The sequence below is a fragment of the Orcinus orca genome, chromosome 17 (genome assembly GCF_937001465.1).
Source record: "Orcinus orca chromosome 17, mOrcOrc1.1, whole genome shotgun sequence".
NCBI lineage: Eukaryota > Metazoa > Chordata > Mammalia > Artiodactyla > Delphinidae > Orcinus > Orcinus orca.
The window spans coordinates 35,087,819-35,103,404 of record NC_064575.1 but is presented as its reverse complement, the minus strand read 5'-3'; positions in this window follow the sequence as shown (position 1 = coordinate 35,103,404).

The window sequence follows — 15,586 nt, the reverse complement described above, 5'->3', positions numbered from 1 at the left end:
TCTTGGACCTATTGGCTAGCTGCAGTGGCTCTCTTTTAGACCTCTAGATGGCTGGTTTTGCTCCGTGTTTTGGGTCAGTTTGAGGTCTGTAACACACATGTTCCTCTGGAGCCCAACTGTGAGGCCGCAGCTCCCAGGCCCTGTCTTCTCACAAAGTTCACTGAAACATAAGAGGTGAGCCCAACTGCACAAGCCCATTTAAGGCCTCTGCTGCTCATTGAAGGCCATCATGTCTGCTCACACTTCATTGGCCAAAACGTGTCACAGATCTAAGCTGTATTTAGAATATGTGTATTTGTTTAAAGTTGGGTGCCCTCACAGAAGAATATTGCCTTTTGGACAGTGTTACCTTAGCATTTTCATTGGCATTTGCAAACGTGATAAACACCGTGTGCACTTTTTCACCTTTGAGAACTTTCTGAAATTGTGGGACCATTTCTATTGGAAAAGAGGAAGGTACACTTTAGAACTCAACTCTAGTTATGGCATTGTTGGGAGAAGAATTATTGAGATAAGGTCAATACAAGTGAAAGATTTGGGATCACATATTCATCATTAACATTAGCATTCCACAGAACATTCCTGGAGAATTGTGATGCTTGCTTTATGTGATTTCTATCATAAATCATTAGAATTTGACCAAGACACTTCAGTGAAACATACATCATACAGCACATCGCATTTTAGTTTTTCCTACCACTCCACAACTTATCATCAATACTTCACCATAACTCAGAAACAGAAACAGAAACTGAGTGAGTTCATTGTTAGCAGACGGGCTTCACAAGCAATACTAGTGGAAGTTCTTCAAATGATAGCAGACAGTAACTCAAGCCATACAAACAAAACAAAGAATGCTGACTAGAGCAGTTGTGTAGGGAATTATAAAAGATACTGTAATTTCAAATTTCTTCTCCTTTCTTCTCTTAACTAATTTAAAAAGTAAGTGCCTAAACAATATGACTATATTTGGACTGTTCTCTATATAACATAAAGAAATATCATATATTTGATGATATGGCACAACGAAGGCAGTGAGAACAAAGCTGTGTTAGAATAAAAATGACAGTAGATCATAAGCTGAATCTGCAGGAAGAAAGGAAGAGAACCAGAAATGGTAAATAGATTAACCCGACAAACTCAAAAATATTTATTTGCTCAACTTTCTTCTCTAAGCTCTTTGAAAAAATAAGTTTGTGAGAAGTAATTATTATAATAATATGTTGTTAAGTATGTAACATATATAAATGTAATAAAAACAAAAAAGAGGGGAAGGCATACAGCTCTATAAAAGTACAGTTTCTGTTTCTATCTGGAATGAACCTAGTAAAAATCTGAAGAGATTCTGAGATGTATTCCATAAGCCCTAGTGCAGCCATTACTCAAACAATGTGGTTAAAAATCATTAAAGGAATTACATGTTACAGTAGAAAATATCTACTTACTATAAAAGGAAAATGGAGGAACAATAACAAAAAAGCAAAAACATGAGACATGTAGAAAACCAAAGGTAAAATGATAGACATAAATAAATCCTACCATATCAATAATAAAAACTAAATGTAAATGAATTAAACAATACAATCAAAAGGCAGATATTGTCGAACTGGGTATTAAGGAATGTTTTCTATAGGAGACACTGCTTGGATTCAAAAGTCTAATGTGTACAAAGTAAAAGGATGAAAAAATATACATCATGCAAATAGCAACTGTAAACATTGCTGAAGTGGCTATACTAATACCAGAAAAAATAGACTTTAAAACAAACAAAAAAGTTACTAGATATGAAAAGGGACATTTTATGATAAAGAGAGGGAAGATACAAAAATCTTTAACATATTTGCCCTGAATAAGGTAAAACCAAAATACACGAAGAAGAAAATACCAAAATCCATGAAGAATTGAAGGAAGAAATAGATAATTGCACAACATTAGGTAGAGGCTTCAGTACTCCACAGTCAATAATGGATAGAACAGTTAGGCAGAAGATCAACAACGATATAGAAGAGTTGGACGAGACTATGAATTAACAAGACCTAATAAATGTTTACAGAACACTCAACCAAACAGTAAAGTACTCATCCTGCTCAACTACATGTGAAACGTTTTCCAGCATAGATGACATGCTAGGCTGTAAGAGAAGAGATTGAACCCCACATACATTGCTGGTGGGAATGTAAAATGGTGCGGCCATTTTACAAAACAGCTTGAGAGTTCCTGCAAGTGTTAAACATAGAGTTACCCTATGACCCAGCAGTTCCACTACTAAATATATACCTAAGAGAAATAAAAACTTATGTCTGCACAAAAGCTTGTACGTGAATGTTCATAGAAGCCTATTTCTAAAAACAAAAGGTGGAAATAATTCGAATGACAACCGGATAAATGAATAACCAAAATGTGGAATATCCATACAATAGAATAGCATTCAGCTATAGAAAGGAATGATCTATTGATCCATGTTACAACATGGATGAACCATGAAAGCATTATGTAAAGGAAAAGCAGCCACTCACAAAAGATCACATATTGTACGGTCCCATTTATATGAAATGCCCAGAATAGCAAATCTGTAGAGACAGGAAGTAGATGAGTGGTTGCCTAGGGCTGAGAGGGTTGAGGAGATTGAAAAAAGCTTGTTCATGTGTAATGGGTTTTTTGTGGGGGGACAGAAATCTAAAATTGGATTGTTGTGATGCTTACACAAGTCTTTTAGTGGTTACACTGAGAACCACTGAACTGTATACATTAAAGTGTTGAAATTATGGTATGTAAATTACATCCCAATAAAGCTGTTAAAATTATGATAATTTCATATTTATAAATTTGAAAATTCATCGAAAATGACAAATTCTTTAAAAATGCAAGCTAACAAGACTAACCCAAGAAAGAAAAAATATCTCAAAAACCTGTATCTACTGCAAAAGTTGTTTGTATAATTAAGTACCTTTACAGAAAATGATTTCCAGGGATAAATGGCTTTCCAAGTAAATTGTTCCAAATATTTAGGGAAGAAATATTGGTAATCTTACATAAAAATCTTCCAGGAAACAGAAAAGTATATATTGCTCAAAATATTTATAAGGGCAACATAAGCTTCAGCTCCAAACTGAAAAGAATATTACAAGAATAGAATCACAGGCCAGTTTCTCTTTTGAACATGCATGCAAAATGTGTAAACAGAAGCACAAACTGTATCCATGGTATGTAAAACAATCATATATCACAATCAAAGTAGCTTTATTCTAGTAATGCAAGGTTGGTTTAATGTTCAAACATGAAACTGATCCCAGGAATGAATTAGAGTGGGAAAAAAGTCATTTAAAACAGAAGTCTTGGGACTTCCCTGGTGGTGCAGTGGTTAGAACTTGGCGCTTTCACTGCTGGGGCCCTAGGGTCCAATTCCCGGTCAGGGAACTAAGATCCTGCAAGCCATGAGGCAGCCCCCACCCCCCAAAAAAAAGAAAAAAAAGAAGACAACCAGGAGAAGCACAAGATCGAATAAACATAACAGATAACACCTTATGAAAAGTAGGTGAAGATTATGGAATATGCTAAAATTTTAAAACAAAAAGAAACATTTAAAGATTCAAGAGGATGTGACAAATATTGTACATAGGCAAAAAATAAAATAAAATAAAATATACGGATGATGGGAGCCCAAAAATCCAGATGCCCATGTCCTGTCTCTGAAGATTCTCATTCAATGGGTTATGGATTTCCTCTATGTTTAAAAACCTACCGGTGTTATAAAGCAGAAACTAAACGCCATTGTAAAGCAATTATACTCCAATAAATATGTTAAAACACAACCAAACAAACCTACAGGTGATTCTGATATGATTCATAGACAATGTAAAGCTTCTGCTTTACAGGAAATAATACTTTTTATTATTTTGTTATTTTATAGTTATATTAACAGTTTGTACTATTGACCGGTAAGTCTGATGTCAAAATGCACTCCCCACTAGGGATATAAAAGGAACTAATAGTCTCTGCGGCTGCTTGGTGGCAGCATGCATGTATTGCCAGGGCAATTATTGTAGGAATCCAAATGAGTGGAACATTTTAGAATTGGAAGACTACATACAGATCATCTAGTCAAGCTTCCAACTATTATAGTTGTGAAAACTAAGGCCCATATAAAAGAAATGATTTATCTCCAAAGAGCGTTAGTGAAAGAGTATGAAATTAAAAATATCTCTGAACTTTTAATTTAGTGCTGTTTTTATTAATCTCATGTATTAGCTTAAACTTCAGTGTGACAGATTTGGGATTGAATTCTTGCTCAGATTTACTGATTGCGTGCCTTTTAGTAAGTTACTAAAACACTTTTAAAAAAAAAGATTTATTTATTTATTTTTGGCTGCGTTGGCTCTTCCTTGCTATGCGCGGGCTTTCTCTAGTTGCGGTGAGCGGGGGCTACTCTTTGTTACGGTGCGCGGGCTTCTCATTGTGGTGGCTTCTCTTTGTCGCTGAGCGCGGGGTCTAGGTGTGTGGGCTTCAGTAGTTGTGGTTCACGGGCTCTAGAGTGCAGGCTCAGTAGTTGTGGCGCATGCTCTTAGTTGCTCCGTGGCATGTGGGAGCTTCCCGGACCAGGGCTCAAACCCGCGTCCCCTGCACTGGCAGGCAGATTCTTAACCACTGCACCACCAGGGAAGCCCTACTAAAACACTTTTAACTTCACTTTTCACATATGTAAAATGGTGAGCCTTGGCTGATATAGAATATGAGATAACCTAGCACTGTTCTTAACACATACACGTAGTTAACATTTTTTGGCTCTCATCCCTCTTAAACAGCCTCTATCCTCTTAACAATGAAAGTGTGTTTCAGCTAGCAAAGCACCCCAGAGCTGACCACATTCTGCCAAGAGATATAGGATTCTTTTTCTTGCTGGTGGTTCTTTATACCTGATATTTGAACTGCACTGAAACATGAACATCTCTTGTTTATACTGTATTAATGGATTTGATAGATGAATTTTAAAAAGTAATATGCAGGAAAAAAAAGTAATATGCAGGAATGGAGCTGCCTTACTCTCAAGAAATATAATTCGATAGTGGTGGCTAAAACGATAAACAGTGTTTGGACAGGGAGTCCATATTGGATGTGAACTACTTGTACTCCCATTCGTCTATTAAGAATAAATAGAATCCTTTCAAAATCTGTTTTAAAGTGCAGTTATTTCCTTCTGACTCATTTAAGTTACCTGCAAGAAAAAGACAATCTCCTGAATCCTTGCTTAAAAGGCTTTTAATATAAAGCAGATAATTTTTTGCAACATTTCCCAAACTTTTCATTATCAAATTGGCTGAGGCTTCTCAACAATTATCATTTCACAACAATATCTCCATTTTCACCTTTTTAAAGAATTGCCCTCATAGATGTGCCCTTAAAACAGAGCTTCACTCTCAACATATTTTAAGTTTTGTATTCAAACAGTATGAAGAAAACAGGATCAGGGAATTCAGCCATAGAAGTGAATGGATTACTGACACATGCTACATCATGGATGCAACTAGGTGAAAGAAGTCAGGCGCGAAAGGCTCTATATTGTATGGTTCCATTTATATGAAATGTCCAGCAGTGGCAAATCCATACACACGGAAAATACTATACATTAGTGGTTTCCAGGGGTTTGGAAGAGAGGGAAATAGGGAATGACTCCTCAAAGTGGGTGTATGTTTCCTCTTGGGGTGATGAAAATGTTTTGTAGTTGGACAGTGGTGATAGTTGCACAACATTGTGACAGTAGTAAATTCCACTGAATGGTACAGTGAATTGTAAAATGATCAAAATGGTGAATTTTGTGTTATGTTCATTTTACTACAATAAAAAGGAGAAAGAATTAGGGAAAGACTTAGAGTTTGGGAAACTAAGGTGAACTGGTCAAGAAAAAGACAGCTCTACTGTTCAGTGTTCTCTCAGCTCTCCCAGTGCATTGATCCTCAGCAAAAAGTAGCCTGAACTTGTGGATGATAGTCATTCAACACAGTCCAGGGAAAAGTAAATAAAATAAAACCCAACTCTTCTTCTTTAGCACATCTATGAAAGGTTAACTTGCTGCTCAGCCACGTGGACATTCATGAAGACGTTTCACTTTAGGTGTCCTCTACTTCAGTACTTTACTCACAGCTCATTCACACATGTAGGCAACAGCATTCCTTAATTCGATGGAATCTGCAGTGCTGGTTGTGATCGGTCTCATGAAAAGAAAAGGGAAGGAGGAAAAAGCCTCCACATTGACTTGGTGGTCTTGACGAAATGGATGCAGAAGACAGCTTGAGTGTCAAACTGGAAACTGTTATTTTCCTTTTCCTTTTCTTTTTATCTTTCCTATCAGGTCTTCTGCCCACTTCCCACCCCCTTCTTTCAAACAGGAAAGACACTAATCAGCTGCTTTTTTGTGTTTTTGGCAAAACACCTATTGTTTTGCGTTTCTTGTTGTTCGGTGAACATTATTGTTTTTACTGCCAAATGAGCTTCAGTGGTTGATGTAGGGGGTCTCTTGGGAACTTAACTTTTTCCAGTTTAAGTGGAAAAGCTTTTTTGTTTGAATTGGCTTTTACTGGGTGCTTCAAGGTTTGCTCTTGGCTCTTTCAAGGGGGACTGAATAGCACTGTGTTTCCTTTGAGGTTCCAATGAATAAAGGATCCTATGTCCTGGGCACTTTTTGTTGATTTTGCTGTGTGTCCTCTCTAGTAGCCAGATGCAGATTCCAGGAAAATGACATATAAATGAATATAAGTAATCTAATATTTTTACAATTTGCTTTGGCCATACTCCTGCTCTTACTCTACTTGTAGCAGATGGCTTTAAAGAGTATTAGCTATGTATATATTAAAAATAATATAAATATACCAATATTAAATATTATATTGATGTATAAGTGTAATATACTAATTATATTAGTGTATAACAATTATGTATTATATTAATATATATTTTTGCCTGGCATATATTATATACAAAATATATGAGTAATGAAATGTATTTCTATGGTTAATATGTTCATAATATTAATATGATATATCCTGTAATATTGATTATAAAATAATTATATAATATATAAATATATAATTATTATTATCTGATATAATACACTATAGTTAATGTATTCTATATAACAATATATAATATATTAGTATAATTGTATTATATAATATAAATATAATACATATATAAAACTATATATCTTTTAGTTATACATTACACATACGAGTATGTATAGCTATTTATAATTTTATTGACATAGGAATCTGGTCATCCTAACAATTGATGTAAAAATATGCAATATTTTCAATCAAATGGGCCTTAACCTCACTGCCTACACATAAGTACTTTTAAAATTTGAACCCTGTCTAACTCATGCTTCCATATCGCTCAACCCGCTTTCCTACACATGCACGTAGACACACATTTATACACGATATGTATGTATACTACCAGTTTTCAGTTCAATGTATATAAATATATAATATATAATTATATTCCTGTGTATGTATACAAATATAAATCAAAGGTATGTGTATAGGTATGTATTTCATATGTTTGTATAAATATACAAATAATGTATGTGTATATAAATACATGACTGTATACATACATACACAGAAATATACTTATTTAAACAAAAGGGACCTAAATATAGTTCTTTAAGAATAAAAAGTTATGTCTCACTGTTTCAGTAACAGTTTATAATTTTCTACTGTATGTGCTTCTATAATTGTTATGAACATTTCGCATTTTTGTTGAATGTTGTTTTAATTTTTTGCCTTTTTTTGTTTTTTGTTTGTTTTTTTTTTGGTACGTAGGCCTCTCGCTGTTGTGGCCTCTCCCGTTGCGGAGCACAGGCTCCGGACGCACAGGCTCAGCGGCCATGGCTCACAGGCCGAGCCGCTCCGCGGCATATGGGACCTTCCCGGACCGGGGCACGAACCCGTGTCCCCTGCATCGGCAGGTGGACTCTCAACCACCGTGCCACCAGGTAAGCCCAGTTTTTTGCCATTATTAATGAAGTTCTGAAGAATACGGTGGGCAAGATTACTTGAAAAACTCTCCTAAAAGAAAAGGGTTAGGTATGCTAGGTTAAATGTACACAACTTATTTTTAAGTGCGTGGTTGATTTTGGAAGTGTGCAGTCGAAATTTCCAGGACCCATGAAGGAAGGGTGGTCCATGTGTGAGAGTGATAGCTCTATTAAGAGTGGATTGAAGATCTTGCTAGCTTAGAACAGAAGCTGGAAATCCTGTTTTTATGGAGCCAAATGGCAAATATTTTAGGCTTTGTAGACCAAAGAGGCAAAATTGAGGATATTATTTAGGTACTTAGGTAACCATTTAAAATGTTACCAGTTAAAACGTGAAAATTATTCATAGCTCATAGGCCATAAAAAATAGGCAGCTGTCTGGATTTGGAATACAGGCCGTAGTTGAATGACACACCTGGTATAGAGACTTGTTTTTAAATGGCCATGACCACATGGGAGGCAGGAGGTAAGACTCCATCCCTACTAGATGGGAAGTTAGAACTAAACCTACCTATCCCTGGCTTCACCTGTAATGAAAGGGTGTGCCAGGAGAAAAAAATATCTGCTGGCAAAGGGAGACTAAGAGCAAATTCTCTTGGCCTCTGCTCTGGGTAGGAAACAGGTAGGAAATCTTGAGAATTCTGAACCGCAGATCTGTGTTCACAGTGTTTGGGTTGCAAATTTATTTGCGGTCTTGCAAACAGAAGCTAAGAAATTAACTTAAAATGCTCCCAAATCGGTGGTATTCCAAACACAAAACTAAACCCTTTCTGGAGAGGTAGACCTTCAACACAGGCCTATAGCGTTCCCACAGATAAAGTTTAGCTAAACGTGAGCTCATGATCTAAATTTACACAATAATGAAGAAATCAGCTACAAGTGGAGAGAATCAGCAAAAACAATCAATACCAGAATTAGATTCCCAAGGCCATCCATCAGATGTTGGAATAATCAGGTGCCAGGCAGAAAATATACATAAAACTGGAACTGAAACAAGGAGCGAGGATGTTTTAAAAGACTGGGTAGGATCTTTCAAACATTTTTAAAGTACATGTCATTGATAAAGCTAAAAACTCGAAGGTCGTGTAATACAGCAGATTAATCGTGGAGAAGAGTGAAATTATGCTGTTTTTAAAAATATGGCAGATCAGATTTCCTGCCTAATTATATAAGTTGATTTATCTTAAAAAATACACAGTATTTTAAAGACTTATTGGCTGTAAAATAAGTTAAGGGTATTTCAAAGGGCTTCTCTGCAAAGAGAAGTGAGAAGTAGCAAAACACAGAAAGTCGAGGGGAAAAAATGTCAGTATATACATTGCTATAGGGTGAGCTAAGCCTTAGGCCAGCAACTGTGAGGAGGAGCTGACCCTTAGATACGTACAACTAAGCTGGAATCTTCAAAAAGTTCAACTGTTTATAAGTAAAAAGATTTATTAAAATTAATAACCAAGTGTTTTAATTGACATCAGAAGAGTAAAACAATAAACCCTGAGAACATAGAAAAATAGACAATAAAGATATGAGCAGAACTTAATAAAACAGAAAAAAGTATAAAATTGAGGTGATTTAGTAAGTCAAAAGAATATTCTTTGAAAAGATTTAAAAAAACAAACTTTGATTAAGCAAAACAAAAATGTAAGTAAACAATATACAGAAAGAATCAGGACAGTGTTATAGCAGAGAGTACAAACAGAGAATATATGAAATGCCAGTAAATTTGAACATTTCTGTAAAGTGGACAATTTCCTAGCTCCTAAAGTTTACCAAAACTGACACAAGAGGAAATTTGTAGCTGGAGTTCTTGCACCAGTAAAGGAATTAAGTCAATAGTTTACAATCTTTCACCAAGAAAATACCAGACCCGGCCAGATCATTTGGGAGGTGAATTCTATCCAACTTCTGTTAAACAGATAACATCAATATTAACAAAGAAAAACTTCTAGGGAGTAGCAAAGGAAGAATGCTCCTTTATTCATCTTACGAAGTCTATATAACCCTAATACTGAAAATAGATTAGGACTGTAAGGAAAAAGAAATTTACAGGTCAAATTTACTTGTAAATATAAAAGGAAAAATTTTAAACTATGATATTAGCGACCCAAGTTCACTAGAGTAAGAAAAAGCACGAGCAAGTTAGGTCATCCAATGTAGTTTAATGTCAAGAATATATATCAATAGATTGAAATCACCACATTTTATTTCTTTCATCTGTCTCTTTAAAAAATTGCTATGTACTTATATTGATCTCTCTTGTACTAGGCACTGTGCTAAGTCACTTACATATTTACTCCTTTAAACCTTCTATCATCCCTGGGGGAAAGTTCTATTTTGCTTCCATTTCTTAGCTAAGACTCTAACCCCCAGGAAAGTAAAGCAGCATTTGTAAGTTTTTGTGGATGGTCAGTGACGGGACCAGTACAGGAACATCCAAAGTCTATGCTTGGAAACAGTGCCCCATGTTGACGCTCACATTACAGATGAAAGGAAAGGAACCATGCACTTACCATATAGATTAAATCTCACATTACAGGTTAAAGGAAAGGAACCACGCACTTACATTATAGATTAATACCCACATAACAGGTTAAAGGAAAAAGAAACATGTGCTTCCCTCAAAAGTTGTAAAGGAGGCATATCCATTTCTAAATATATTTCCCAATTTCTTTTGCTTGTTTTCTGACCTTTGTAGTGCATTTTGCCATGAGGAAGATTTTAATTCTTACATAATTAAATGTATCCTTTTTTCTTTGTATCTTAGAAAGATATTCCTCATGAATAATTTATTTCAAGTCTCCCAGGTTTCTGATACTTTTACACTTTCATTATTTTTTCACTTTTAAGTAGTTGCTGTGTCTAGAATTTAGTAATTCTATGATAGCCATATTTTCCCACTTTTGTTGAATAATTTTTGCTGCTGATCCAAAACGTGAATTTTATTTTAATCTCAATTCCCTTATGCTCTTGCATCTAATTTTAAGATGCTTCCTATTCCACTGGTTGTCTTGTCTATCTAAAACAAAATGCTACCTTAAAAATAATGTAATTATAATATAATAAATGTCATTAGTAAACATAATACAATATATAATAAATAGCATAATATAAAATAACAAAATATAATTTACCATATAACAAGGTCAAAGGAGAGCAAAAGTATACAATCACTTGAAATATCCCCCAAAAGATATTTTATAAAATTCAATATTCATTTGTAATTTAAAAGAAAGAGTAAAATAGGATTGATGAATGCTTCCAAAATTAGAAGAAATTATATGTCTAAAAGAGAAAGAGGTAAGTGATAGACTTTAGTAACACTGGCAATAAATGCAGGACAAGATGAGGATGCCTGATATAATGTTAAAGAAAAAGTATTATGTAACATTGTGTTTGCAGCACTGATGAGTTCAGTGAAAAGAGAATCTCATAGAAAAGAATATCTCGTTCTTCTTAATGTATGTACACTTGTCCATTGCATGAACATAACAGCTTATTGAACCAATATGTTACTGATCTGCATCTGGATTTCTAGGTTTTCATGGAATTTTATTATGCACAGTTGCTTCAAACACTAGGACTTCCTCTTATGTTTATATCTTTTGAAAGAAACAATATCTCCACAGATGATTTATCTGTGCTGGCTGCTAGCTGACTTTGGGTACTTCTCAGTTCTTCCCTTTACCTTCCTAGTCAATATGAAAACGGAAGGCAAGAAGGTCTCCTGTTTAGAGACTGTAAAGATAGGTCTTGGTGATAAAGTCTTGGTGGTAAAGGCTAAAAGTATTAACCCAGAACAAATGTTTTTCCAGCTGTAACTGTGTGTGATTCCCTTGGCTTGATTCCGTAGAGGATGTAAGACAAAGACTGTAGAATCTGCCCTCAAAGTGCTTCCAGTAGGATGAGCTAATTCACGTATGGTGGCATATCTAATTCAAGACAAACTATAACGTCTCCTTTTCTCTCCTGGCAAAACTTGGTGGAGTGAATGTAGAAGTCACTGTATGCTTTAAATTAAAGCAACACAATAAATCTTGTATTGGAAGGTGCTTATTCTGGTCTCTTTGTGGAGACGAATTGGAAATTGTCTAGAAGAAGGAAAATTAGGTTAACCAAAGTTAAACTCATAAATAATTGAGCATTAATTAAATATCTGTGGTCTGTGTTTCTCTTTGATCATAATTTCTCCCAATTTATAGACCTCTCTGATACCTGATTAATCCTTGTCAAAGATGCAGTTAACAATGATTATTACTGTGTATTAGGTTTTGCCTGGGCCCTGAAGAAACTATCCTAAATCACCAGCTATGATTGTCACTTGATTTCCTCACAGAGAACAATCAGAACTCCTTGTCTTAAGTGGCTTGGGATGTGAAACTAGTTAGTCTCTTAGATACTGTTAGAGGACCCTACAGAGCCCATTGGTGAAAGTTTGGAAAGCACTGGGCTTCTTAAGATTGATTCTTGTAGTGCTTCGGGAAAGATCACTGAACCAAAAGGATAACGGTGTTTCTGGTTCTGTTGTTAGTGTTCTCCATGGAAACATTGCTGAAGCTTCTGGACTCAATTTCCTTCCCCATGTGTGAATGTCACTGAAAAGATCCAACTCCATTCTATCCCCATGTAACTTCAGAAACTAAGCAAAATGAAGACTCAAAATTCATTTCAAATAATGAAATGAATATATAACGTAGAGTGGAACTGGGAAAATACCTGGTTTAAATTCTGGAAAGTACCAACTATACAATTCTGGATAAGTTGCTTCATCTTGCTTAGTCTAATTTAATGCCCATCTCACAGGATGTTATGATGATTAATTTAATATCTTTGTATAACGCACAGTGTTATGTAATTTTTTGTTTTTCTTGAGTAAATTCATATCCTTAAGCAACTCACTGTAAACAATAGTTACTTACTTGCTTAAATTACTCTTATCTTCTATTATCAGCTGAATTGTGTCCTGCTCAAGTTAATATGTGGAAGTCTTAACCCCCAATACCTCGTAATATGACTGTATTTGGAGATAAGGCCCTTAAGTAGGTAACTGAGGTCAAATGAGGTCAAATGGGTGGGCTCTAATCCACTATGACTGGTGTCCTTATAAAAAGAAAATATTAGGACACAGACATGCACAGAGAGAAGACCATGTGAAGACAAAAGGAAAACATGGCATCTACAAACCAAGAAGGGATACTTGAGAAGAAATCAATCCTGCTGACACCTTATCTCAGATTTCTAGCCTCTAGACCTGTGAGTGAGTAAATTTCTGTTGTTTAACCTCCTCAGTCTCTGGTACTTTGTCATGGCAGCTCTAGGAAACTAATACAACTTTTTATGGCCTCCTTGTCTCAAGTTGAAAGTTCAATATTTGGCATCATAGCTAGGAAACAAAAATATCATCTACATTCCTTGTTGTAGTCTTTCTTCCCCATTCTCATTGCTAGTAATTTCCATATTTGGGTCTGTTTTCCGTGCCTTGTAAACAGAGCGTTACGCTCATTTCTGCTCTTACTGCTAATATACAGTAAATGTGCAGATACCGAATAGATTTTGGAGAAGTGCAGCATATAGTTGGCACATGTGTGTATGTGTGTGTATTCATGTAATTTATACTTTTTCTCTATTTTCTTCATTTGGGGTGAGCTAAGATTCTCTGCTTTTGTGACGAGTACTCCTGAATACTAATCCCTGAATTTAATTCACCAAAAATTGCCAAAAATAATAATAATATGGGGAAAGAGAGAGTGATAGAGGGAGAAGAACAAACAATCAGGCAAGGGCAGTACTGTGAATTATTAGGGTCTTATTAATAAGATTATGTTAGTCTAGAGGAAATGACCGTAAATATCATCAGTGAGCCCAGTTGGTCTTTACTGACTGCTAGACACATCCCTGAGTTCTGTTCTTAGTCCCCAACTGTATGATTACTACTGTCTGGAAGTATCATTTGAACAACTAAAGTCACTTAATGGAAAAGGAATATGTCTTTAGAGAATCAACAGTAATTTTTCTATCTGATTAAAGAGGACTGTTGACTGTCTGGAAACCTCAGTCATATTTGTAAGCAGGAAAGCATTGGCTATTAAAAGTGGATGATGTAAAGAGATGAGCAGAAACTTTGGCGATAGGTATACCTGGATTTAATTCTCACTTCTACCGCTTGGTAGCTGGATAGCCTTAGGCAAGTTTCATACCTCCCTGAAATTCACTTAATTCAGTCTGTAAAATGGCATAATAACTTATTATAGCATCCTTTTAGGAATTTTAAATCAGTTCTTGAAATAAAAGTACACAATATATAGACAAGTATGGATTCCTCAATAGGTGTTTGACCTTTCATTTCTCCAGTATCCCACCCGCATCAAATAAAGAAAAATACTTTTTAAAAATATATGAATATTTCATTGTTCTAAAGTTAAAGCCATAAAAATAGAAATAATCAAATGGCCTACTATCATAGCATTAGAAGAAAAAAAAAGTGTTCATCAGAGTTCCATATTAGAATACAAATTTTCCTTAGGGACCTGTTTATGTATGCTATTCTGCTCTTTACAATAAATAATTAAATTTAAAAGACTTAATTCTTCACTTTTAAGACCTTATTAGTTTACAAATTACATATTGACCTATGCTAAATTTTATACCGACCCATGCTAATGAATTCAGTACAGAAAACAAAAAACACTGCACTCAAGCAAACTACATATATATATATATATAACTTAAATGCATTTATATCCTACCATGTCTCATAAAGCATTGTGGTAACTCACCTGAATACAGACAATCAAATATAATGGCAAAAGCACTTAATATAAACAGGGCCAAGGAAACATAGACAGAAGATGAAGAAAAGATGAGGGAAATTTGAACAGGAGGAAGTGTAGTTAATCGAGTTGTATGTTTTGACCTTAAGATTCTCTGTGTGGGGACTTCCCTGGTGGCACAGTGGTTGGGAATCCTCCTGCCAGTGCAGGGGACATGGGTTCGGGCCCTGGTCTGGGAAGATCCCACATGCCGCGGAGCAACTAAGCCCGTGCGCCACAACTACTGAGCCTGTGCTCTAGGGCCAATGAGCCACAACTACTGAAGCCGCGTGCCACAACTACTGAAACCCCAGCGCCTAGAGCCCGTGCTCTGCAACGAGAGAAGCCACAGCAATGAGGAGCCCGCACACCACAATGTAGAGTAGCCCCCACTCGCCCCAACTAGAGAAAGCCCATGTGCAGCAACAAAGACCCAACACAGCCAAAAATAAATAAATTTATTTAAAAAAAAAAAAGATTCTCTGTGGATAAAACAACATGTAAATAATTGGTTACAAAGCCACGTTATTTGAAGGTGCCAGACTGCACATTAACAGTCTGACACAAAGGGACAGCACAGGAAAACTATTCAAAGACAAAGATTTTTAAATCTTTGCAGTTTGAAACCTTTTAGAGCAAGTGTAATGAGCTTGACACACATTTCAACACTCCACATGTTAATCACATGTTCAAAGCATGTCTCAAAGTCATTGGAAATAGTTGCTGTCTCTGTCTCCGATATGTAAAACAG